This window comes from Lithobates pipiens, unplaced genomic scaffold (assembly GCF_037356315.1).
Source record: "Lithobates pipiens isolate NorthernLeopardFrog02 unplaced genomic scaffold, aLitPip1_a1.2 Scaffold_3, whole genome shotgun sequence".
In the NCBI taxonomy this organism is placed as follows: Eukaryota; Metazoa; Chordata; class Amphibia; order Anura; family Ranidae; genus Lithobates; species Lithobates pipiens.
In genome coordinates this window covers 80,825,618-80,852,924 of record NW_027507790.1, presented here as the reverse complement: position 1 = coordinate 80,852,924, position 27,307 = coordinate 80,825,618, and the positions used below count along the sequence as shown (strand labels likewise).

The 27,307-nt window shown below is 43.2% G+C and overlaps 1 protein-coding gene across 19 annotated transcripts in view; it reads left to right on the top strand.

The window, feature by feature from the left end:
* PITPNM2 (phosphatidylinositol transfer protein membrane associated 2) overlaps nt 1–27,307 on the top strand; it is a 451,974-nt gene that overhangs the window by 57,443 nt on the left and 367,224 nt on the right. For 18 of the 19 annotated variants that reach the window (XM_077461889.1, XM_077461887.1, XM_077461884.1 and 15 more), the window contains one exon: nt 13,547–13,627. The gene's annotated coding sequence lies outside the window, so the exon portion shown is untranslated. Of the gene's footprint in view, nt 1–13,546; nt 13,628–20,893; nt 20,916–27,307 lie in introns of those variants that run through there. The other variant, XM_077461883.1, reaches the window with a different exon arrangement.

Sequence of the window (27,307 nt, the reverse complement as noted above, 5' to 3'; positions counted from 1 at the left end):
CAGTCTGCGCCCTCAGCATCAACACATTCTTTGACATCATTGAGGGCCGAGGCAATACGTCTGTCTGCCCACAGCAAAAAGATAGATTTTTCTTCAGGCCCACACAGAGCGCAATAAAAGCACATGCCAAGATTGTGCAGCAGCCAAAAATGGAATTTGGATGCCTAACAATCATAGGATACACTTCAGATCACTAAAAACAAAGTAATTTTGAAGAAGGATACTTGCAGAAAGAAATATGATCATTTATTAAGCATACTATTTGTCAGAAGACAGAACTGGAATAAGTCCATGTTGGATACAAAGAGCTGAACATGAAACAAAACATTTTTTTTTTCCTTTCCTCTAAAATCAGACATTAAATTTGTTAAACAATGTCCCCCCCACGCCCTCTTTTTTTTGTTTGTTTCTTGATGTCCACACCTATGCATCCTTCCAGTCAATTTTTTTTCCTTGTTAGGCCGCTTTCGCACCAGCAGACGGATCAGGTCCACCTGTCAGTTTTTCAGGCAGACCCGATCGAACCACCCATTCTCTGTGGGGCAGCCTTATAGAGAGCAGATCCCCGCTGAGCAGGCAGATCTCCTTGGGCGGATCCGCTTCGTTTAAGCCCTTGTACACGCGGTCGGACATTCCGACGGAAAATGTCCGATCGGACCGTGTTGTCGGATAATCCGACCATGTGTGGGCTCCATCGGACTGTTTCCGTCAGAATATCGGACCGACAAAGTTTTAGAGCTGGGCTATAAAATTTTCCGACAACATGATCCGATCAGACTTTGTCCGATCATTTGTAGAGAATTCCGATCGGACAAAGTGCCACGCATGCTTAGATCAAATTTCTAGACCAAAGCTATTGGCTACTAGCTTGAACATAGTCCCGACAACTTTGTCCGACCGTGTGTATGCAACACCAGTTTCGGACAAAATTCGTCGGACAAAATCCGACGGATTTTGTTGTCGGAATGTCCGACCGTGTGTACAAGAGCTAAAAGGGGCTAAAAGGGGTCTTAGCAGTGGTAACGATCTGCAGGCCTGTCAATCCCCTTTATCATTGCCAGGTCTAAAGCTGGGTATACATGTATCAAAAAGAACCGGTCAAATTTTGCTCTATGTTTAGCCCTGTCTGTTTAACAAAAATCAATAATTAAACTGGCTTCTGGCGCTGATCAGAGTTTTCCATGTTGTCAGAATACAATAGAGCAGCAAGGTAGATCCCTGCCATTCACATTATGTGTGTAGATTCAGGACTCTGAAGACTCTGACTCTTAGTCTATACCCAGCTTATTATTCCCCACCTGCCTCCCAGTAGTCAAATGCACAACTGGCTAGCTGGGGCAAGCATGATCGTTTGAGTGACAGCGGCTGCGGGAAAGACTGGCAGCAGAATTTGAGGATCTAGTAAGAAAATAGGAAAATCTAACTGCAGACAATCTTGGAAAAAATTCAGGCTACATTATTTATTACAAGTTAAAAACTTTATCTGTGGCTGATCAATAATTTTATTGTGTAGCATGATAAGTAAAGTTTGGTCCCACCCACTGCCCCACCCCTGCAGAGCTGAGAATGAACAAGGGATCATGTGACCTGGTAGAAAAACAAAATGAGATGCTTTTTTCTATACAGTGCTCACTAATTTGATTAGTAAGACAGTTCTCCACCTAGATTTAAGGAAACCACTTTTTGGGTTTACAGCCGCTTTAAAATTCAGTTTTAAATTTCAAAACTGTTTGACTTTCAGAGATCCTTTTCCTATAACATTATATGGGATTTCTTTTGAGGTGTTATTATTGGAAAAACGTGTTTTGTGTTGAAGTTGCTATAGGGATCTCATACTGTTCATAGGTTGTGTACATGACCTCATGCATTTAAGATAACAACTCTGTGAGTGTAAAGATAAGTAAATGCTATTTTATGTCACTCCAAAGTAGACGGTGCCGAAAATAGTCATTGTTTATTTTGGTTAGGGAGGAATTCCTTTAACGTGCTATAATACGAGTCTGTCTTCTGCTTGATTTTAAACAGATCATTCCACTCACAGCAGACCACTCCTAAACCGGATGCAGCTATGTTATTACACATTCTTTACAGCAAGCGAGCATTTACGGTGTATGTGCTGGGCCATCACATTCATTGATTAGGAATGCATGGCACGGAATAAAATCAATAGAGTTGGACAAATCCCAGGACTCACCTAAAGACGTTTCCATGCTTGAATTTTGCAATACAGTTTACCATTTTTTTCTCAGAGAATAGGTGTAGGCATTGCCCCTGTTCCCCTCCTCCCCACCCGTGTCATCCTTGTCTCTACTCCATCACCCACCTCCAAGCACCGCCTCTTTTCTCTGCTCCCTTAAACTCCAAGTAATGCCTCTTTTAGAGAATACAAAATCAAGTATTTTGTGGTGCTAAGTAATTTGTATAGAATTTCTTAATGATAACAAGAAAGGCAGTAAAATAGATTCCCTGCAGCCAGAAACAATGGACCCGGACTCTTGTACTACAAAGCCATGTTGTTGTTATAGGGGCAATGTGCGGCTTAGCATTGTTCGGCTTGTTAGCAGCACTCAGTTAAAAAACCTGCATCTCTGATGGTATGGGGGTGCATTAGTGTATATTGAACTGGCAGCGTGCACATCTGCAAGGGCACCATCAATGCTGAAAGATATATCCTGGTTTTAGAGCAGTATATGCTCCCATCCAGATGATGTCTTTTTAAGGGAAGGCCTTGCATAGTTCAGCAGGGCACTATGAAACTACATACTGTATCCATGACACCACCATGGCTTCATAGAACAGTGCGGGTGCTTAACTGGCCTGTCTGCAGTCCAGACCTTTCACCAATTGAATATATTTAAAGCATCTTGAAGCGAAAAATATAAAAAAGACCCAGGGCTGTTGAGCAGTTAGAATTCTATATCAGATATTCAGAAATTGTTGTTAAAAGAAGAGGGGATGCTACACCATTTTAAACATGGCCCTGTTCCAACTTTTTTGAGACATGTTTCTGCCTTCAATTTTAAAATGCCTGTATTTTTTTCTTACAATGGAAATTATTCTCAGTTTAACCACTTCAGCCCCGGAAGAATTTACCCCCTCACTGACCAGAGCACTTTTTGCAATTCGGCACTGCGTCGCTTTAACTGACAATTGTGCGGTCATGTGACGCAGTTCCAAAACAAAATTGACTTCCTTTTTTTCCTACAAATAGAGCTTTCTTTTTGTGGTATTTGATCACCCCTGCGTTTTTTATTTTTTGCGCTATAAACAAATTTTTTTTTGAAAACTCATTTTTTACTTTTTGCTACAATAAATATCCCCCAAAAATATATAAAAAACAATTTTTTTCCTCACTTTAGGCTGATACGTATTCTTCTACATATTTTTGTTAAAAAAATTGCAATAAGCGGTTATTGATTGGTTTTGGCAAAGGTTATAGCGTTTACAAAATAGGGGATAGTTTTATAGCATTTTAATTTTTATTAATATTTTTTTTTTTAAATGGCGGCGATCAGCGATTTTTATCATGACTGCAACATTATGGCAGACACATCAGATATTTTTGCCACATTTTTTTGGACCATTGTCATTTATACAGCAATCAGTGCCATACAAATGCACTAATTCCTGTGTAAATGACACTGACAGTGAAGGGGTTAACCACTAGGTGGCAGTGTAGGGGTTAATTGTGTCCTAGGGGCGTGTTGCTAACTGTGGGGGGCATGGCTGTGTTTTACAGATCACTGATCTCTGCTTCAATCACAGGGAGCAGAGATCAGTGTCACTGTTGCTAGGCAGAACAGGGAGATGCTTGTTTACTTTAGCATTTCCCCATGAGGCGATCGTGGGTATCCCCGCGGCGATCGAGTCCACGGGACCCGCGATCAGACTCACGGAGCTTCCTGTGGGCGCGCGAGCGTGTCCCTGCCGCCTCTTAAAGAGCAACGTACAGGTACGTGATTCTGCCTGTACGTGCCCTTCTGCCGATGTATATCGACGTGAGGGGTCGGGAAGCGGACAAAAAAAATGATGTGTTTTCTATTGTGAATAAAATATGGGTTTATGTGATTTGCAAATACTTGCATTCTGTTTTTGTATGTAGACCTTGACACAGCCTCCCAGCTTTTTTGGAATCGGGGGTTGTAGATTAACGGTATAATTTTAGCGTCAGTTTTTGGCCTCATTATTTTTAATAGTATGGTTCAGATCTATGTGGTTACATGCTGTGTGCTGTGACAATGTACTTCCAAGATCCTACAAGCAGTGGTTTGGGTGTTCTTTATGTAGGCTGTAGTTATAGAGGTCCTAAATAAACTGTTATATGAACTGCATGAAAGAACTGGAACTTTGATTTATTTTCTAAATCCTTCAGCTGCATCTGCTGTTCTTCTGCTTGTTATGATATTGAACAAGGCATGAAAACTAACTTAGGCCTCTTTCACACTGACGTGCTGTTCAGGCCCGCCTGTCAGTTTTTCAGGCGGACCTGAACGGGTGCTCCATAGAGCTCTATGGAGCGTCGGATGTCAGCGGTGACATGTCCGCTGACATCCGACCCGCTCCGATCCGAAAAAGTGTGACGGAGGAAAAAGCTATTTTTCCATCCGTCTGCGGATCGGATCGGGTGACGACGGGCACTGCGGTCCGTCGTCACCCGATCTTCCATAGGGGAGAGCGGCGCTGTGACAGGTCCGTCCCTGCGCAGTGTGCAGAGACGGAGCTGTCATTTCCCTGCTCAGCGGGGATCGGCGGAGTGATCCCCGCTGAGCAAACGGATATCCACGGGGCGGATCAGAACTGATCCGCCCCGTGTGAAAGGACCCTTAAAGTAAGGCTGTGTCAGAAACCATGAAATCAGGCTGAGACATAAGTACAGTTAAATCACATTGGTTTAATAATTAAAGTAAAAAGAACAAACATAGTAAAAACATAGCCAAAGTTCAGTAACCGGAATGGATAGTCAGCCAAGCCAGAAGTCAGGGATCAAAGTAGTGGAACAGCAAGCAGGATCTGGAGCCAGAAGGGATGTCAGCAAACAGGAAAACATGAGACGTTTCTTGTGATGTGACCAATGCGAAGGCAGAGCTCCTCTGGACTGGATGGCTTAAGTAGGCAGGACTGACGAGTAGGATCATCAACAGCTGTGGAGAGAGATGGGAGCTGACAATTAGCCGACAGCTGAGCGGCCAGCTCAGAGAAGGAAGGGCTGAGCCCAGGCCTGAAAGGCTGGCCATACATTATACAATTTTTCCTTTTAGATTTGCCAAAACCATATAATAAGAGGTCAAACCTAAACACTTTTAATTTGTGTGCAATCAGGTAGGTCCTTGCACTTCATAGTTGAAGGTAAATATAAAGGAAATTGAATAAGAAAAGTGTATGGTCAGCTTAAATCTTCATTTTCTACACCACTGTGTATGTCAAACAACCCACCATTTTATTCCCTATAATACTCATTTAGATATTTTGTTCATTGCTGCTGACTTCCACCAGCTACTTTTTGTGTGCAGTACATGGAGTCGCTCCGGTGTTGGCTGCACATCATTGTTCTGGACTGGCTAAAGCTGGCCATACATTTAGACCCCTTTCACACTGGGTCGCTTTGCAGGCGCTATTGCGCTAAAAATAGCACCTGCAAACCGACCTGAAACAGCCGTTGCTGTATCTCCAATGTGAAAGCCCCGAGGGCTTTCACACTGGAGCGGAGCGCTAGCAGGACGGTAAGAAAAGTCCTGCTAGCAGCATCTTTGGAGCGGTGAAAGAGCAATGTATACACCGCTCCTTCACAGCTCCTGCCCATTGAAATCAATGGGGCAGCACGGCTATACCACCGGCAAAGAGCTTCTGCAGAGGTGCTTTGCAGTAGTTTTTAACCCTTTCTTGGTCACTAGCAGGGGGTAAAACCGCCCCGCTAGTGGCTGAATAGTGCCACAAATCCGACGATAAAGGGCCGCTAAAAATAGCGATGCTTAACCGCCGACACACCTCCTGCCCCAGTGTGAAAGGGGCCTTATTGAATTTTCTTGTTCAATTTCCTTTAGATTTACCTTCAATTATGTAGTACAAGGGCTTGCCAACTGCATACAAATTGGAAATGTTTAGATTTGAACTCATGTTATATGGTTTTGGTAAATCTAAAGGAAAATTGTACAAGAAAATTGTATAACGTATGGCCAGCCTTACTGATGCTAATGAACTATGCATGGCCATGCGTAGTCTCAAGCAGAGGTGCCTGTGACAGGGTGACAACCATTGAACATCCATAATGGGAAGTTTTGCACAAGCAGGTATTTTTTTTTTTTTTTAAACAGCATATTTTAAAGAATTAGAATCAACTTTTGAAATTGCATGAACATGTTAAAGCTTAAATGAAATTTTGGTCATTGGGGTTCGATCTACTTTAACATGTACCTGAGTTCAGTGTATTTAGTGCTATTTGTTGAAGGAAAGCCTGAACGTGTAGTGCCTTTCAGTGAAGCTTTCTGGTCATCAAATGTTTTCGGAAACTGTAGATTTGAATTCCAAATGTTGATTCCCACCATACTTACAATGGGCCCGAAGGATGGAACAGTTGAGCTGCTTTGTGACAGATATAAAAGCCATTGATGGAATAATAAGGAATGAAGTGAATATTCGAGCAGTGTGCAGATGTATGACATGGCCTCCAGCTGTGGATTAAGTAGAAAATGATTGTGGAATAAAAGGGCAGTGTATTATAGAGGCCATCTTGTCGTCTCTGAGGCATATTCCGTTTTTTTCTGGGAAAAAATACAAAAATAAGGAAAATGCATAACTATGCTAGTATTGTTGTAGTGAGAATAAAGTAATTGTAAATGCAATTGGACCAAAAGAACGCCTTGAATTCTCTCATGGCATATATAGTACAATCATTGGATTTACAGATGTATAAAAAAAAAAAAAAATTTCTTTTACGTTTGTGGTAATATAAATGCTAATTGGTATGCTCATTATGCATATTTGTTTACTAGGTTGTTTCTTTGTAGACCATTCTGTGACAGTCACCTAAAACAGCATGGTTTTGCATATAATGTTTCACTGGCCGATTTGTCATAGCGGAAGGAGGAGGTTCAGTACAATACATTATCTTAATGCTACAGTATATAGTACTTATTAATAAATAGGACTGTCAGTAATAATATGGTCACTATTCTGTACAACAGAAATGACATTCTGCATTGAAGTCTTAAAGTAACATTTGTATTCATGAGCGTCCACATAACTTTTTTCAGGGGGGGGCATAATTTTAGGGTCACCCATGCGCCACCCCTTTTCGACATTATCATGATCAGAGACTGCAGACGTAGTACAATCCCTAGGATAAGTAATGGATAATGGCCAACAGGTCCTCTTACAAGACCCAGCGAAACTACAGCAGTGATCCCTTCGGCTGGATGATCGCTCACTCTGGGTTCCCCGGTGACGATTCTGGTCAGTAGTGTAGCATGTCTGTACCCTGGCAGTGGCTCAGTCTTTCTTTCTCTGGCAGTGCTGGGCAGCGTGGCTCTCTCTGGTGGCGCTGGACAGCATTGCTCTCCCTGGCAGCGTGGGGCAGTGTAGCTCTCTCTCTGGGGGTGCTGGGCAGCGTGGCTCTCTCTCTGATGGCGCTGGGCAGTGTGGCTCTTTCTCTGGTGGCGCTGGGCAGCGTGGCTCTCTCTCTGGTGGCGCTGGGCAGCATGGCTCTCTCTCTCTTTGGCTTCTGCCCAGCACACAGCTCATTCTTTTTCCTGTAGCACTCTCTCCCTCAGGTTTTTTCCAGACTGCGGTCTCTCAATCTCTCTCTTGATCGAGCTGTAGCCTCCTCCCTGTGGAAAATGGGGCTGCCAGTCTTTGGGACTACATGTCCCATGATGCTCTCCTCTCCTAGTTTCCTTTGATTGGCCCTCAGTTATGGCCAATAGGGAAGGAACGGTGCGGGCAGGAAGCTGGACGAGGAACCTGGAACCGTTGTCTCTTCACCCTGACAGGAGAAGGGGGGGGGGGGGGTGACCAGGGGAAACCTGATAGCCCACAGCTCGCCTTTCTCCTGTCATAGCACCGCCGAGTTCTCTGCTGGACTGAGCAAGGAAAAGAGCCCACAGTCACACTACACTGATAGGGGGGCTTGACAAAACCTCGATGGTGTCACCCCACTGGCGGGTTGCACAGAGTGTGGGCTGCCCGCACCCCCATAGTGATGGAACTGTTTCACATTAATTAAGAGAGTCATAAGAGGATCAATGAGGGCTGCAGAGCTGGAGGTGTGCCACTGTGTAAATCCAGGAAGTGAACAGCCAGCAGCTTCAGCTGCCCACAGTGAAAATGGCTGCAGCCAGACTCAGTGGAGGGAGATTTCTGCAGCATATTTAGCAAGTACAGAATCAAAGTATATATGAAACCATATGCAAAGTGGTTGGAGGGAAGCTTCAAAATGACAAAGATGTTTTTATAACAAATTATGTGAGCAGACTGCAGTTCCTCTTTAATCAGGGTTGGGCTTTCATAACTCAGTCAGTTGTAATACAGTAGTTCATTGGTTTCCACATCCATCTACAAATCAGTAGGCAGTAGATAGTGAAATAATAAAAAATATATAAATAGACATCACTAAAGAAACATGGACATATATAGTATACTTGCATATGGACAACAGAGAGAGACCTAAAGCTGGCCATACACTAGTAACATTTTGTACAAGCACTTGTAAGAAAATCCTTTCTTCCAACGTTTTTACTTGCCATCATCGAGTAAGCTAATTTTTTTGTTTGAAATCTCTTAAAATTTCATCTAGGTCTACTATCCAATCCCAGATGTGTTAAAAGGGTTTTTACTGGGAGGCCCCTTGACTGCATAGAGCAGGGATATGCAATTAGTGGACCTCCAGCTGTTGCAGAACTACAAATCCCATGAAGCATAGCAAGACTCTGACAGCCACAAGCATGAAACCCAGAGGCAGAGGCATGATGGGACTTGTAGTTTTGTAACAGCTGGAGGTCCGCTAATTGCATATCCCTGGCATAGAGTCACACTATTTTCTGGAGAAGGTGAACATAGCCTTTAAAGTCTCTTCCACCAAAAACTCTCTCAGATGTGGTATCATTTTTTTTTCTTTTTAACTTTAGTTCATCTTGATCTAGTATATCTTAAGTAAATAAAAAAAAATATATATATATCACTGTCAGATTTTAATTTCTGTCTTTGTCACTGCTGGGGAGATTGACCCTTTGGTGACCACTGTCCCGGGAATGAGAATCAGAGGAAATCTACATTTTTGATTTGTCACCAGAAAGGAATTGAGGGGTAATCTTGCGGTGTGGACACTTGTTCTAATGATAACTGTCTTTGAGGGGACTTACAGTGCCAAGTGTTAGCTGTGTTAAGTGGGGTACACATTATAAGAAAACCAGGCAAGCGATTGTCCAATTTTCCTTGTTTCACAGCAAGTCGGAACCAAGGAAGGAAATAATGTACGAAACTTCTCGTACGACAAAGGCTTTTCTTTTTTTTACTGTTTATTGTTTTTGATTATGCGCCGTCTTTCGTCTTCTGATTTTTCTCGTATGAAAACAGTACACATTAAACAAAAGTCGTTCTTACTGTTCCCGTATGAGAAACATTTTGGAGTTTGCCCCTTCGGAAATTTTCATTCGGAAGGTCAGAATCAGCTGTTGAAAGTTGTGTATACCCTATCAGAAAAACGTACGATCGTTCCTCAGATGGAAACGTTGGCCCAATTTTCTTATGGTGTGTACTAGCCATAAGGGCTTGTTCACACCAGAACATGGAGCTGATGACCCACATTCAAAAGGCACTGTCGAGATCTGCAACGGTTTTCAGTGCAATACTAACGACACCCTAAAAACAGTGCATTTTCCTGCACCGTATTGCATGTTACTGAAGTACTATGCAATCTACTTGCAGAGCAGTTTTTCAAGTAGTGCATGCACTGCTTTGGTGCGATGCCATGCGATTTCACCCCATTCAAATAAAGGGGCTGAAAATACACTGCACTCAAATCAGCTTAAGTGTTACTAAACCCATAACAGTAAAAAAAAGGCTGTATTGGCACTAAAGCATGCCTGTTATACTCACTGTGGAACCTAAGGGGTTACTCCTCTGCATTGTGTAACAGGCTTTTTGATCCTGTCTTCTCTGATCCTCCCCTTCCTACACTGTCCCCAGTCCATCTCCTGAAAAAACAGAGTGTTGGGGACAAGCTGCACATGCTCAGTTTGATGTGTAGTGCTACAGAGTTGTTGTTTTTTTTCTTTTTGGGAGAGTGCATGTGATCAGCACAGAGCTAATCAGCACTGTCTAGACACAGGGTCAGGGGTCCCGCAGCCTCATAGGACAGTCAGAGTAGAATGAAAACTCATACAAGCTTTAACCAGACACTGATAGAAGTCGCAAGACTGCTGTAACTGCTGATGAGAAAAGGTATTTAGTAATTATATTTACAAAAACAATTGCATTTTCATGTTCTGTGTACTGTGGGAGACCAGATATAGTGAATTCAGGGGCCTGGGTTTAGTAACACTTAATGATCCCTATATTTCCTCTGTTCTAGTGCTGAGCTGCGCATAGGCAGCCCATATTAGTGAATGGACCGACATCGGCTCGCACCCATAGGGATGGATGCGAGGACCTAACGCAGAGCCCCAGCATCCATATTTGTGCACCTATCCCTGTATACTTGTCACACAAGGCTGTGTGGATGAGTTCATGCAGCTGATGCCTGTCCATTCACTAACATGGGCTGCCTGCACGCAGCTCAGCACTACAACAGAAAAATAAACAAGAACTGTTCATGCTGTATGGGGCTGTGCACCTGTGTGAATGAGCCCTTTGTGATGGGTTGAATGCGGGTGAAGAATAAGGCTAGGTTCACATTGCTGCGATGCGGGAACGCCGCGAATCCGCGGCGTTTTCCCGCATCGCACACCTCCCGCCGGCAGTTCACACTGCCCTATGCGGACGGCTGGGGGTGTCAATGTTATGTTAATGACACCCCCAGATCCGTCGGCATATCGCAGTGCGATCTGCCGACTCGCACAGGAATCGGATCGCATGGTGTGAACCCCCATGCGATCCGATTCCGTTGCGGACCCAAAAAAGGGTCCCGTGCGAGTTTGCTGCGGGACCGCTGCGAGTTCAGCCATACTATCTGTATGGCTGAACTCGCAGCGCTACGGAGATCGGATGTGATTTGCTGTGCGAATCACATCCGGTTCTCCCCCCGCAGCGGTGTGAACCCAGCCTAAAGATGAATCACTAGCTGCACACCTATATTCCTTCTGTTGTTGTGCTAAGCTTTGTCACATGTAGCAGCTATTATTTTTACCAGAAAGTATCAGAAGGTTAGCCACTAAAATAGCGGGACCTCAGTCCCCACGTGTGAGCGATCGCTCTTGTTCAGACGTAGAAGTCATGTAGAAAACATAGTTGTCCGGCTATATTTAGCTGCTGTGTCTATTGCTGGAAAGGCAGTTAGAGGGAAAAGGCATATATCCTGTTTGCACTGTGAGGTCATCGGTCTCATTGGGTTTGTTGCGCTATGTAGAATTATCTAGGGGGCCTTTTCCTCAGAATTATTTCTCTGCTCTCTTTAACCTAGTGTTCTCTCTACACACTGTCCTTGTAAAGAAATGCTATCTAATATTAGCACGCTGTCCTTTTTCATTTTATCCTTTTTTTTTTTTTCTTTTCTGTCTCTCAATATCTGTGCAAAGCATATGAGGACGGGAAAAACTTTTTCTTTTTTCCTAACAAAAATCAAGTTTTCATGCTTTAGAGAACAGATGGCCTAAAGCTTGGTCTTCAGCGCACAGCCAAAAGGGACGAGACGGCAGTTCTGTCAAATCAGTCTGTGGGCTGCCTGAGAAGATGTTCTTTCAAATGAGGGTCAGGGGGAAAAAGCATTTGATATCGGGTGGAAAAGCTATGAACATTATAAAATGAAGGCTGTGCATGTACAGGTCCAGCTCATAAAATTTTAATACCATTAAAAAGTTAATTTATTTCAGTAATTCAATTCAAGAAGTGAAACTCCTATATTTTATATAGATGCGTTACACACAGTGATCTATTTCAAGCATTTCTTTTTTTTAAATTTTGATGATTATGGTTTACAGCTAGTGAAAACCCAATATTCAGTATCTCAGAAAATTTAAATATTACATAAGGATTTTTAATACAGAAGTGTTGGCTTACTGAAACGTGTGCCCATGTACAGTATAGTATGCACTCAATATTTGGCTGCGGCTCCTTTTGCATGAATTGTTGCATCAATGTGGCATGGCATGGAGGCGATTAGACTGTGGCAATGCTGAGGTGTTATGGAAGCCCAGGTTGCTTTGATAGCGGCTTTCAGCTTGTCTACATTGTTGCGTCTGGTGTAAGGATGAGCTCCGGCATGTTCGCATATTCCACGTGCAGAGCCCGCCAGGAAGTCGGCACGGCGCTGCGCTAATTACAGGCAGTGAGACATTTCTCGATCTCTGCAGCCGCACATTGGGATAATGTCTGACTGCCTGTGATTAGCATAGTGCAGTGTCGGCTTCCTGGCGGGCTCTGCACGTGGGGTGTGCGAACACACCGGAGCTCATCCTTAGTCGAGTCTCTCTCATCTTCCTCTTGATGATACCCCACAGATTCTCTATGGGGTTTAAGTCAGACGAGTTTGCTGGCCAATCAAACACAGTGATGCCATGCTCATTAAACCAGGTACTGGTACTTTTGGCAGTGTGGGCAGGTGCCAAGTCCTGCTGGAAAAATTAAATCAGCATCTCCATAAAGCTAGTCAGCAGAGGGAAGCATGAAGTGCTCTAGAATTTCCTGGTAGAGGGCTGCTCTGACTTTGGACTTGATAAAACACCAACATCAACATCAGTAGATGACATGGCTCCCCAAATCATCAAGGACTGATGAAATGTTTTGCATTTAATTTGGAAATCGAGGTCTCGGAATCTGGAGGAAGAGTGAAGAGGCACAGAATCCAAGTTGCATGAGGTCCAGTGTGAAGTTTCCACAGTTCGTGATGATTTGGAGAGCCATGACATCTGCTGGTGTTGGTCCACTGTGTTTTATCAAGTCATGAATTCCTTGCTGATCGGAATGGACATCGCCCCTGTGAAAGGGGTCTAAATGTTGTCAAAATCTGTTGGTTTACATAGATCTGTCATTTTGCATAGACAGAAGAGGACTTCGCTATTTCCTGGTTCGTCTGTTCCTTTGTCACCTGCGAATCACCCCTATGATGTTGCTGAGTCATAATCCATTATCAGCATGGAGGCAGAAATGTGATAGGAAATAGGGGTGCCACCTACTTGACAGTGCTGAATGGCAAAGGACACATTGTAGGACATAAAATGTAAGATTATACAAGAAGTTATACATAAACAATAGAAATGACAGTTTATATCCATTCCCATCTCATCTGAAATATATTTTTAGAATAAACGACAGTAGCCCTGAGATTAATGGCATGAAATAATTATGTTTTTGATTTCAGAGTAGAAATGATGTGTCTCTATCCATCTGTTTCCTACAGGTTGAGGACAGGATGACGGGAACTTTTATGGCAGTTACTTCGGCAGACAATTATTGCACCTAAAGACCAAGGGATCATCAGGTAATTAATAATGGAAGCACATGCCGGTCCTCTGAAGTGCCAGGGAACTGACATCCCTTTCCTGTTTCTTCTGGTCTTCTAGATCTATCTTGCCTGTGCAGCCGGACATGTGCTGTAACCAGATTGCAGCTATTTGGTGTACTATTTCCAGATAGTCTTCCTGCAGAGCCTGTTATTTGTCATTCATGTGGAGTTTATTTTTGGAACATTTCATAATTATTCTATTTAATTACATTTCCTTGGTGGTAAAATCTATTTCTTATTGAGAGGTTGCATCAAGCATTAATCACAGTGTATGTATTTCTGTATTTACCACTGGATACCATTACCTGTGTATACTAAAATATTTTTGTTACTTGTCTTTTACATACTTTTATTTTATTTTTTGATCTTAGAACAATTTCTAATATCAACTTACTATTGGTAATCTGGTATATTGCAGTCCTTTTTTCTTGTACAGTAAAGTAGTACAGGGAACAATTTTGATTTAAAGGGTAACTCCACTTTTTGGGGAAAAATTGGAAAAAAAGAAAATTTATTTATCATATACAATTGCGACACAAGTCATATTGTAATTGAATGTTATTAAAAATTACCTTTCCCTTTTAATCTGGAATTTTCTGTAAAATGTAGAGCTGCACGATTAATCGTCAAGAATCGTTATCGCGATTGTTTCCCTGTTGCGATCTAAACTAAAGTGTTTCAGGATTCTTGCTATGCAAAAAATTCTCTCTGCTCTTCTGAAGCCACAGCCTTCAAAAGAAAGGAAGAGAAAAACTGTGCAGTCTGCCAAGAATCAAAACATTCTTTATCAGTTGAACTTAAGTATAAACATTGTAACAATTTTGTCAATGGAATAGACTTTGTAAGTGAAAAAAAGTTTAACCACTTAAACATTTTTCTGACATTTGTTGGTTTCAAGGTAAAATAATATTATTATTTTTTTGCTAGAAAATTATGTAGAACCCCCAAACATTATATAATATATATATCTATATATATATATTTTTTTTTAGTAGACACCCTACAGAATAAAATGGTGGTTGTTGCAATATTTTATGTCATGCTGTATTTGCACAGTGGTCTTTTGAGTGCAATTTTTTTGAAAAAAATTACTTTAATGAATAAAAAAAAAAAAACGTCAAGAGAATCGCAATCTTTTTATTGTAAGCAAACAAATTGGGATTCTCATTTTGGCCAGAATCGTGCAGCTCTAGTAAAATACAATATGGCCAAAAAACGGCACTGGCGAAGGAGCAAAGGTACGTTTTATGGACTTCTTTAAGTTACGTGCAGAAGTAGACTCCAGTGAGATTTGTCCACCTCCCCTATCCACACGCCCTATTATCTATACCACAAGTGAGATTTGAACTCAATTATACACAGCTTTAAAGTGTTACTAAACCCAGGATCCTGCATTTACTATATCTGGTCTCCCACAGTACACAGAACATGGAACTGCAATTATTTTAGTAAATTTAAACTGCTAAATACCCTTTCTCATCAGCAGTTAGAGCAGACTTGTGACTTCTATCAGTGTCTGGTTAAAGCTTGTAGGAGGAGGCAGAGTTTTCATTATGCTCTGACTGTCCTATAAGGCTGTCGGACCCCTGACCCTCTGTCTGGACAGTGCTGATTGGCCTTGTGCTGATCACATGCACTCTCCCAGGAAAACAAAAACAACTCTCTAGCAATACACATCAAACTGAGCATATGCAGCTTGTCCCCTAGCCGCTGTTCTATTAGGAAATGGTTTGGGGACTATGGAAGAAGGGGAAGAACAGAGAAGACAGGCTCAAACATTTTTTTTGCACAATGCAGATGATTAACTCTTTAGGTCCCACAGTGAGTATAACAAGCATGCTTTAAAGTGGTTGTAAACCCTTACAAACCACTTTGACCTACAGGTAAGCCTATATTAAGGCTTACCTGTAGGTCCAAGAAATATCTCCCAAACCTATATGGTTTAGGAGATATTTGCCCGAAGACGGGCACCGCTATCTACGGCGCATGCGCCGTAGACAGCGGCGCGCAGGCGCACTGAGCGGGGCATCGTCGATGACGGCAATGTCGCGAGTCTCGGCTCCCGTGCGATGCATAGTAGTCCATTATGCTTTGCCTTTACAGGGAATGAAAGAGGAAGTAAACTCATCAGGGTTTACTTCCTCTTTAATGTATATACAGACTGTTTTTACTGTTGTGGGGTTTAGTAACACTTTAACCTACATGTCCACATCCCTGTTAAGATCTGTGATCCAGCATACATAGCTCGCTCTCAAATAATTGTGCCACCAGTGAGATCTTCAATTGAGCATATACAGCTCATTCTTCAGTATCTGTATTTCTAGTGAGATGTGCCCTCCAGTACTCACAGGTGCCTCCCCAGTGTCAATGCCGCCGGTGGGATCTCCACATTTTCCACCACTTGACATTACAACTTACAGACAGGGCTTTAAACATTATACTGCCCTAGGCATATGCTTTGGACAGACGAAAAACAAGCTCTGGACTGCCTCACTCTTCAGAAGACCACTATCTTTTATTGGAAAATCACATCACAGCTCAACAAACACAGCGAACAAGGAAAAATTGCTGACGTTTTGCACTAGCTGTAGTGCTTATTCATATGGGGTCCCCTGCTGGTGCTCTGGGCTCCTTTTCTTCTTCATGTGCCACCATCGGAAGCTGCTTCCTATAGTGGCCCACTTGTAGGCTCAGCCAGCCCCTGCCCCCCGCTCCCCACATCCCACAGAATTTGATCAGCCAATGGCTCCTGCTGCTTTTACTGAGTCCTGTAAAGTGGAAGAGAGACCAATGTTGCTGCTGTCTGGACTCAAGTATAAGGAGGGTGGGGAATGATGCAACTACAGGGACATTTTTTACTTTGATGCAAGGAATGCATTAAGGTAAAAACTATTCTGACTTTACAACCAAACCACCCTAACCACTTTAAAAGCTTGCCAACCGCCTCACTTAGAAGTACGGTGGCAAAACAGCATTGCTATGCTGGATGACATCTCTGAGACATGATCCAGCACTTCCAGGTAGGGGGCTTGTGCCCGCCACCCCAGCTGTGCTATGGTTAGTCACAGCACAAGTCAATCAGCAGGTGCTGGCCAGTGACTAAGCGCCGGAAGCCACTGATAGGCTCTGACATTCAGAGAAGGGAGCTCTGGGATGTAAACAACACAAAGCTCTGAGTAGTGACAGGCGATCTTGCTATTTTTTTATTCCCTGCAAAGCAGAGAAAAAAAACAGTGAGATCTAGCCATTAAAGCGCCACATAACGCACACATTACACATTGTTGGGCACATATTTAACCCCTTGATCACTCCTATATGTTAACCCCTTCCCAGCCAGTGTCATGTACAGCCAGTATAGTATTACCACTGATCATTGTATTAATGTCACTAGTGATGTCAGCTAGTGTAACCCCCCCAGCCAGCGTCAGCTAGTGTTAGATTTCCCGCTATAGTATCACAGTCCAACTATAAGTCACTGATCACCGCCATTCCTAGTATAAAATAAAATAAAAATTCCAGTATCTATATCAGATGCTATAACTTTCATGCAAACCACATAATATACACTTATTATTTATTTTATTTTTTTACCAAGGACATGTAGCATAATACGTATTGGCCTAAATTTATGAATAAATGTGATTTTAATTTTTATTGGACATGATTTATAGCAGAAAAGGAAAAAGATTGTTTTTTTTTAAAAAAAAATTTCCATCCTTTTTCGTTTATATCGCAAAAAAGAAAAATAGAAAAGAAGAAGAAAAAGAGAGCTTCATTTTGTGTGAAAAAAAAATGACAAATTTAATTTGCGTACAGTGTTGCATGAACGCACAATTGGCAGTTAAAGTAGCTCAGTGCCAAATAGCAAAACAATACTCTGGTCATGAGAGGGTGAAATCTTCTGGAGGTCAAGTGTAAGAGTGACAGATTTCACTTTTCATCTCTATAGTGTAGTCATCCCAATGCAAGATTATATCTTGTCGGCTCTTACGAGTGGCTTAAACTTTGCACAGAACATTTTACTTTAAAAGTAACTGCAAAAGAATATTCATTCCTGAAAAGGTACCTGGTTTCATTAGAATTTAGTGGCTATATCTGCCTGTACCAGTCTTTCACATGCATGCCCACACCTCATTGGCATGTCATGAGTAGGTGTGACCCAATAAAGTGGAAGAAAATGCGCCAATTTGCTAAAACGGTTACATTTAAGGCATGCCTCTGGTTATAAAAACCATAGTTATCAGTGTGCTTATGTTGGCTCTCAACAGAGCTTTCAAGCCCTCAAATGGCTGATGTCATAGTTGGTCACATCTGCCGTACCATGGCAACTGCATATCTAAACAAATGGCTGTAAAAAATAGAAGGGTTTCGTTTTACTTTAAGGAATTGTCCGCTCCAATGATACATTGCAATGATGTTCCAGGTAAGCTGTGCTCTCATTAGACATTATATAGTGTACAGGGTGAACAGAGACACAAAGAAAATTAAGGTTTGAATTTTGCTGTTTTTGTTTATTGAATGACAGAATTGGGGATCATTTCCTCAAAGTGGGATTTGTTTGCAGTAGCGCCTCTCCCATTGGAGGGGGAAAAGGGTATACATGTTAATTGGCTATAGCCAGCTGATATTTCTAGTTCTAGGCTTAGAATCTCTCCCAGGATTTTGTTGCTGTCTGTGTTTCTACTTAAGGAATTTCTCTGACTTCTGCTTTTGCACCATATTGTCACATATATGGTGTCACTGGAACAGGAAGTGAGGGGAAAGTTCATATTGCAGCAATAGGAGCCTGACATGGGTTTCTCTACGCTACTAAAACTTTTTTTGTTTATGAGTGTCATTTTTGTATAAAATTGCCCTCACTACCTATCACAGTGACTGCTTGCTCCACCCTAATTGATACACAGGGATGAGGGCAATTGAGTAACATCTGATTTCTGTAGCTAGCTGATGTTTTAAATCTTACTCTAATTTTTCAGTAGACTTGAACAATATTCACATTCAAGCTAGAGATTTCCCCTGCAGTACCTTTATCTGCCACTAGATGTCCTTAGTCTGATGCCCAGCATCGTACTCTGAGCCTAGGTTGTCTTTGAACCTCCCCCAGCCTGTGACTGCACAGTGAAAGGAGAAGCAGTGCAGTGGTGAGCTCATCTGTCTGTCAGTCTGCTCTCTCCTCCTACTAGCATGCTTTTTTATCACCTCACAAATTGATTAGCTCCTTGTGTGGCTTCTTTCTTACACTTCAGCCCTGCTATACAGGGAATGCAAGAGGCTGATACTAGGTCATATTCAGGTACTTACACTGATTTTTAAAAACACATTTATTGATGCATTTAAATTACAGAGCTGCATTAACCACTTGACCTCCAGAAGATCTACCCCCCTTTATGACCAGGTTATTTTTTGCGATACGGCACTGCGTTACTTTAACAGTTGCGCAGTCGTACAACGCTGTACATAAGTAAAATGTATCCTTTTTTTCCCCCCACAAATAGAACTTTCTTTTGGTGGTATTTGATCACCTCTGGGTTTTTTTTTTTTATTATTTATTTATTTTTTGCACTATAAACAAAAAAAGCCAACAATTTTGAAAAAAAAAACAGTATTTTTTACTTTCTACTATATAACTTATCCAATAAAAAATTTGGAAAAAATCAAATTTCTTCATAAATTTAGGGCAATATGTTATCTGCTACATATTTTTAGTTAAATCCCAATAAGCGTACATTGATTGGTTTGCGCAAACATTATAGCGTCTACAAACTATGGGATTTAAAACATTTTTTTTTTTTACTAGTAACTAGTTTACTAGTTAGCGGAATATAGCGGGACTGCGATATTGCAGTGGATATTCTGACAGTAACTGACACTTTTTGGGGACCAGTGACACTATAATACAGTGATCGGTGCTAAAAAAAAAAGAAAAAAAAAAAGAAAAAAAAAAGCACCGTCACTGTACTACAAAAGGGAATTTAACAAGACTAGTGGCCACTCATTAAAATTAGAAGAAAAGAGGTTTAACCTTAAACTACGTAGAGAGTTCTTTACTGTAAGAGCGGCAAGGATGTGGAATTCCCTTCCACAGACCATGGTCTCAGTGAGGGGCATTGATAGTTTCAAGAAACTATTAGATAAGCACCCCGAACGACCACAACATACAGGGATATATAATGTAATACTGACATATTATCACACGCATAGGTTGGACTTGATGGACTTGTGTCTTGTTTTAACCTCACCTTCTATGTAACTATGTAATGATACTGCCTGGGAAGGGGTTAACATCAGGGGTGATCAAAGGGTTAACTGTGTGCCTAACTAGTGTTTGTGAAGTGTGGGAGGTGCTTTTACTAGGGGAAGAGATAAAATGTATTCCCTGCTTTGCAGGAAAACAAAGTCCATCCCTTCCCTTCTGTCAGAACGGCAATTTACCTTGTTTACATAGGCAGATCGGCGTTCTGTCTCTCTGCCTGATGATCGTGGATGTCGGCAGACTTTGAGTTCCCGGGACCCGCCGATTGGCTCCTGCTGTGTGTAAACACAGCTGGAGAGAGCTGGCGACAGCGCGCGTGCACCCCCTACCCAGAAGAGTAGGATCACATGTGTGTATATATACGTGATCCGGTGCAGAGGTGCCACCCTTTAGTAGTAAAACTGCTATAGGGTGGACCTTAAGTGGTTAATATGTGTATTTCTTATCTGCCTAGCATTCAACTTTATGTAAGGGCTTTGTGCCCGTTATGTCCCAATATTGTTTGTGATTATCTTAGGTCGCTGTGTCGTCTCGTCAAGTAAAGGATGTCGGTGCTTGTGTGCAGGAACAGCTCAGCATTTGATTCGTACAGTGTTGTCAACACTTGTGCTTAAGTACATCATTTGATGCCTGTGCCACTCCCTCCACTGTTCTGATAGATCCGTGTTGCCTGTATGTCCAGTAGCGCTCCGCGCACAATTGCAGCGGAAAAAGCGAACAGAGGTTTTAAAGCTGAAACCTCTAATTATACTTTCGATTGGCTTTTAAAGGGTTTTGTTGATGCGTTTGCTCTAATTGCCTGCTGAATTATTCACGTGTACCTTTGTTTCCTTGCTGTAAATTATCTATAAAGCTGTGGCTCTGCGCACCTCGCATTGTCGAGCTGGACGGCGGTGAGATGGCTGCTGTTGACACAGGTGCCCAGGTTATTAGATGACATAGGTGTATACTCTTCTACGACATAGCCCCTCCTGCCTTAGCTGGCTTCTGTGCAGAGTACGCTGCTCTATTGTAAGTATGGCATTTTGCTTCTTACTTTTCCATCAAGCAACGTAAAGTAGGACCAGGTACTCCTTCATGTAGGTCTATAGAGTCATGCTTTGCAGCTTCCAGGCACTGTGCTCCTTGGGATTTAATCTGTAATTAATTGAATGGCAGTTATAGTTTATAAATATCTGGGATACAATTGTGTCTATAGAGGATAATCAATATTTAACATCAGTGTTTGTTTTTTTTTTTTAATGGCTTTATTTCTTTATGGTTATGTATATTTTATTTAATTTTGTGTATTTTCTATAATGTAGACTTCAAGAGCCATGCTAGTTCATACTGGGAGCAGGTAAACAATGTTGTTGTGCCTTTAGACATCGCAAAAGTGAAATAGATAACACTAGCTGCATTTATGGATTTTGGATCGGTATTTATTTTATTACCTATTTATTTATTGTTGACATTCTACAGTGCCCTACATAGTAGACAGAGCTCTTTGCTCCAGTGGAGCTTACAGCCCAATGCTTTCCCACAAACATATGTTCTTTGACCACTTTGTTCATTGGCATTGACCCACCAGAACCAGCTTTTGTAATCTATGGGAGAACATACATTAAACCCCTAGCACTGCGAGCCCAAATTGAATGTAATGCTTGGCGGGCAGTAGAAACCACTGTTGGGTCTGTTTAAGCTGGATGTCTTAGTACACTTGTCATGTTCCTTGACCATAGCACAAGACCATGCTTAACTATTACATTTATTTCACCTGAGCAGAGGTCCACCACCTATGGGCCAGAACATTGACAATGAAAGGACTCTTCTGTCCATCATCCTGCTGTTATTAAATATTTTTTTGGTTCTCTTTTCTTGTGTTGGTTGGCAGGGTGGATTTGCTTTAAATCACAATTTAAATCACTAGTAAAAAGGTTTGATTTAAATCATAATTTTTAGAGAAACTGTCATTTCTGTCTCAAAGGGGCTCCTCCTCTGACCCATTGTTGACTCCCTGACAGTCCTATTCACTTGACTGGGACAGCTGGTAATGCGACAGTGACACAACCAGGTGAGGGACGAGGCTGCAGCAGGTGAGGGGATGGGCGCTAAGGCCCCTTTCACACTGGGGCGGGAGCAGCGTCGGTGGTAAAGCAGCGCTATTTTTAGCGACGCTTTGCCGTCTTTTTAGCAGTGGTATTCGGCAGCCGTGAAAGGGTTAAAACCGTTTTGCTGGTGGTTTAGCCGCGCTGCCCCATTGATTTCAATGGGTAGGAGCGGTTTAGAAGCAGTGAATACACTGCTCCAAAGATACAGCTTTTTTTTACCCTCCTGCTAGCGCACCGCTCTAGCGTTCTACCGCTCTAGAGTGAAAGGGGCCTGATTTTTTCAGGCGCTATTTTTTAGCGCTGTAGCGCCTGAAAAACGCCTCAGTGTGAAAGGGGCATAATAGGCACTGCCATGATGGATCTGAAATGACAGGTGCTCTTTAAATGCAAGGACTTATTCTTGCTGGTAGTTAGAGTCTTTAATATTTGCAAACACAATGAAGGTTTCCTATTTAGAATAATAAGCTGTCAGGTTAGTAAAACAGCGATATCAGAACCAATTCAATTCATACAGTTTGTAGTGTACATAGATTTGCAAAACAATGGAATGAAGAAATATTCCTGAACTTTGTTTTTTCTCAGGGTTACTGTGAAATTGTGTGAATGCATCAACACAGTGCATGTTGTCTCAGTTTTCAGAGCTTGGATTCATTGAACGAGTTTACCAAAAATGTAAATATTGCAGAATATACAGCCTCATGCTACATAACTAAGCTCCATGTCATGCTAAATAAACTAAATTATTAATGTATCTTAAATAGAAAGCTATTTTAGATAGACTTTTACTCCAAAAGCATTTTATTAAAATAAATTTGATCAAAATCAAAAAATCGGATTTAAATAAAAAAAATCGGATTTTATTTTTTATTTTTTAAATCACGATTTTTATCCACCCTGTTGGTTGGTCTTGCACTGTACTTTGGAGAATGTTAGCAGAGTCAATTAAAATAATATTAAAAGTAGAGTAACAAAAACTTGCTCAGTTTGTCACCAATAATCCTTCATATGACATTGGTTGTGATATAGTATATGGCTGTAAAGTAAAAGCTCATTTATGTTAAGATCAATTTTCTGTTTTAAGCTGGCCATATATTGATCAAAATTTAGCCAGTTCTGCAGGGGCAATCCGAATTTTGATCAGTGTGTGGCAGTCCCACACACTGGAAAATTTTCCCCAATGAGAGGCTGCAGCCAATCAACTGAGCCGCTGATCAGTGTATTCTGACAGAATACAATGTCCCAGTGGGGAGAATTCCTCCTTTACCTCATTTTGTGTGCCTAATGGCTGAATGAAAACCGCCAGACCGAACACCTTGTTGGGGGAGCCCCGAGATCCTGATAACATTCATTTTTACAGCAGCCAGAAGAACGATCACAAGATCTTGGAAATGCTGGTGATATGTTTTGACCTGTTAAAGAACGAATTGTCCTGCGGCATTTTTGGCACTTCAGCATTTATAATACATTAATATTTTGGCTGATGAAATAAATAAATGGCCAAACACCAAAGGCTGCTAAACCAGCCTAACCTGGCTTGAAAAACCCAGCTTAGGTGAGTTTTTAATGCTGATTTTTCCTGTCCGGAGAAAGAGCGTTTACAATAAACCAGTGTGCATGAGACCTTTATAGAATACAGTTCTGAGAAGTATCTGCAATGCTTCAACATTTGGTTTCTGTTTGAGGCTGCCGAAAATTATCGGCCGAAATTTTTTTTTATTCGACCAAATTAAAAAAATAGCCGATACCGAAAGGGGGCGTGGCTAGCCCTGGGTCCCGCTCATTGGCGTAGTGGCATCCTGGCACGCCGAGTCCTCCAATCTCTCCTTCTCCCCTCGCCACGATCACCTTGTGTCATGGAGCTGAATTGCCTGGTAGCAGTAACAATATCCTGCCTCCTGTGATAGACAGCACACTGATCCAATGGTGGGACAGTGAATCAGTGTGCCGTGATTACAGGTGGCAGGACATTGTTACTGCGGCCCGGGTAATTCAAATAAAGCTCTGTGACACACAGAGAACGCCGTTGATGCGGGAATAGTCAGGCTGCATATGATGGGCACTGGCAAGCTGCATCTGGTGGGGCTGCTGGGCACTGGCAAGCTGCATATGAAGGGCACTGGTGGGCTGCATATGACGGCAGTGGTGAGGCTGCCGGGCACCGGCATGCTGCATATGATGGGCATTGGCAGGTTGCATATGACAGGCACTGGTGGGGCTGCTGGGCACTGGCAGGCTGCATATGATGGGCACTGGCAGGCTACATATGACGGGCACTGGTGAGGCTGCAAAATGATGGGCACTGGCAAGGCTGCATATGACGGGCACTGGTGAGGCTGCTAGGCGCAGGCAGGCTGCATGTGATGGGCACTGGTGAGGCTGCATGTGATGGGCACTGGTGAGGCTGCATTGATCTCTTGTTTCATGTCTGCTAGAGGTGCACTGAATGGAAATTTTGCTAATACTTTTAGCAGTATGTTTAAGTAAGAGATTGCAGACATGATACATGATGGTAAGAGACTGCAGAATGCAATTTCTTGACCTTTTTTGCACTAAAGGTGCCAAAAATTTTAATTTTCGGTATTGGTTTCGGTTTTCGACCTAGTGCATTTTTCGGTTTCGGTTTTCGGCCTAGTGCATCCTTCATTTTCAGTTTCGGCTTTCGGCCTAGTGCATCCTTAATTTTCAGTTTCGGTTTTCGGCCTAGTGCATCCTTCATTTTCAGTTTCGGTTTTCGGCCTAGTGCATCCTTCATTTTCGGTTTCGGTTTTCAGCCTAGTGCATCCTTCATTTTCGGTTTCGGTTTTCGGCCTAGTGCATCCTTCATTTTTGGTTTCGGTTTTCGGCCTAGTGCATCCTTCATTTTCAGTTTCGGTTTTCGGCCTAGTGCATCCTTCATTTTCAGTTTTGGTTTTCGGCCTAGTGCATCCTTCATTTTCGGTTTCGGTTTTCAGCCTAGTGCATCCTTCATTTTCGGTTTCGGTTTTCGGCCTAGTGCATCCTTCATTTTTGGTTTCGGTTTTCGGCCTAGTGCATTCTTCATTTAAATTTTCGGTTTTAGGCCTAGTGCATCCTTCATTTTCGGTTTCGGTTTCGGTTTTAGGCCTAGTACATCCTTAATTTTCGGTTTTCGGCCTAGTGCATCCTTCATTTTCAGTTTCGGTTTTCGGCCTAGTGCATCCTTCATTTTCGGTTTTCGGCCTAGTGCATCCTTCATTTTCGGTTTCGGTTTTCAGCCTAGTGCATCCTTCATTTTCAGTTTCGGTTTTCGGCCTAGTGCAGCCTTCATTTTCAGTTTCGGTTTTCGGCCTAGTGCATCCTTCATTTTCGGTTTCGGTTTTCGACCTAGTGCATCCTTCATTTTCGGTTTCGGCACCAAAATCTCCATTCGGTGCACCTCTAGTTTCTGTGTGTTTTTCATCAGTGCATCTGACTAAACGAATCTAACCCTGCATGGTTTCTGGCTGTAGTCTTGCAGTGTGCGTTGCCCATAGACTGAGAAATAGATGCTTTTTCTTTTCTTTTACCATTTACAGAGTAGGAGAATCCAGCTATTGGTTAAAATACATTCAGAGGCAATGAAATCCCACAATTGGTCCTAGTGTTGCATTTTAGGAGACTGGCTGACCAAGATTGTGTATGACTTTTCTAAGCAGTAGTGTTAAGTTGATGTGTTTCATTACTTAGGCCGCGTACACACGCGCGGACTGTTTGCCCAACCTTGTTCGTCAAACAGTTTCGGCAAACAGTCCGCTCAAAATTTGCATGAGCGGACTTGCCCACACACGAGCGGACTGTTTCAGCGAACTGTTTGCCAAACAGTTCGCTCAACTTTTGAAATGAACGGACTCGCCCACGTAAGGAGGAGGCAAATCCGCCCATTTCGAGCGCGTGTACAGGTAGGCGGGGCCCGCGAAGGAGACGTCGCGGGCTCCGCCGCCTGGAATGGGCTTAAAGGGGAACCCCAACGCCGAAAAAAATCCGCGTGGGGGTTCCCCCAAAGTCCACACCAGACCCTTGTCCGAGCACGCTACCCGGCCGGCCAGGAAAGGGGGGCGAGCGAACGCGCCCCCCCCTCCTGAGCCGTACCAGGCCGCGTGCCCTCAACATGGGGGGGTGCTTCTGCGGTGGCCCGGCAGAAGAACCGAAGGCGGCGACAGAAGAACGGAAGGCGGCGGCGACAGAAGACCGGGCCACCGCCTGCAAAAGAGCTACAAGAAGGCGCGGTGGCCCGGCAGAAGAACCGAAGAGGGGGACAAGACCCCCGAAGTCGGGAGAAGAGGCCGGCGGCGGGGAGGAAGAAAGCCGGACTCCTCCGCTAGCAAAAGAGCTACACACAGATAGCGGAGGAGTCCGGCGAGAAGACCCCCGAAGACGGAAGACCCCCGGAGCTGTGCAATAAAATATTTTTTCCCTGTGTTGTGTTTTTTTTTGTACTTTATTTCACAGGTGAATGGGTAGGGGTACATTGTACCCCATACTCATTCACATAGGGTGGGGGGCCGGTATCCGGGGGCCCCCTTATTAAAGGGGGCTCCCGGATTCCGATAAGCCCCCCGCCCGCAGACCCCGACAACCAACGGCCAGGGTTGTCGGGAAGAGGCCCTTGTCCTCATCAACATGGGGACAAGGTGCTTTGGGGTGGGGGGGCCGCGCGGCCCCCCCTTCCCCAAAGCACCCCCCATGTTGAGGGCACGCGGCCTGGTACGGCTCAGGAGGGGGGGCGCGCTCGCTCGCCCCCCTTTCCTGGCCGGCCGGGTAGCGTGCTCGGACAAGGGTCTGGTGTGGACTTTGGGGGAACCCCCACGCCGATTTTTTTCGGCGTTGGGGTTCCCCTTTAAGCCCATTCCAGGCGGCGGAGCCCGCGACGTCTCCTTCGCGGGCCCCGCCTACCTGTACACGCGCTCGAAATGGGCGGACTTTCCGAGCGGGAACAGTTTGCTCATTTCGAAAGTAGCCTACACACGGGCGGACTGTTCGCTCAAACACAGTTTCAGCGGACAGTTTTTCGGAATTTCCGAAAGACTTTGTCCGTCCAACTGTCCGCTGAAACTGTCCGCTGAAAGCCCACACACGGGCGGACTGTCCGCCCAAACACTGTTCAGCGGACAAGGTTGGGCGAACAGTCCGCCCGTGTGTACGCGGCCTCACCCCTCTGTTACCTGCAGATTTTCAGCAGTGGAAATGTCCAGAATCCAAAGATGAATTATGTCATCGCTCATTAAATGCTTTAAAAAAAGGAGATCTAGTGACAGAAATCATGCAGTAGTAACATATTGGGTTTTGGATATTGTAGACCTAAAGCCCCATACACAC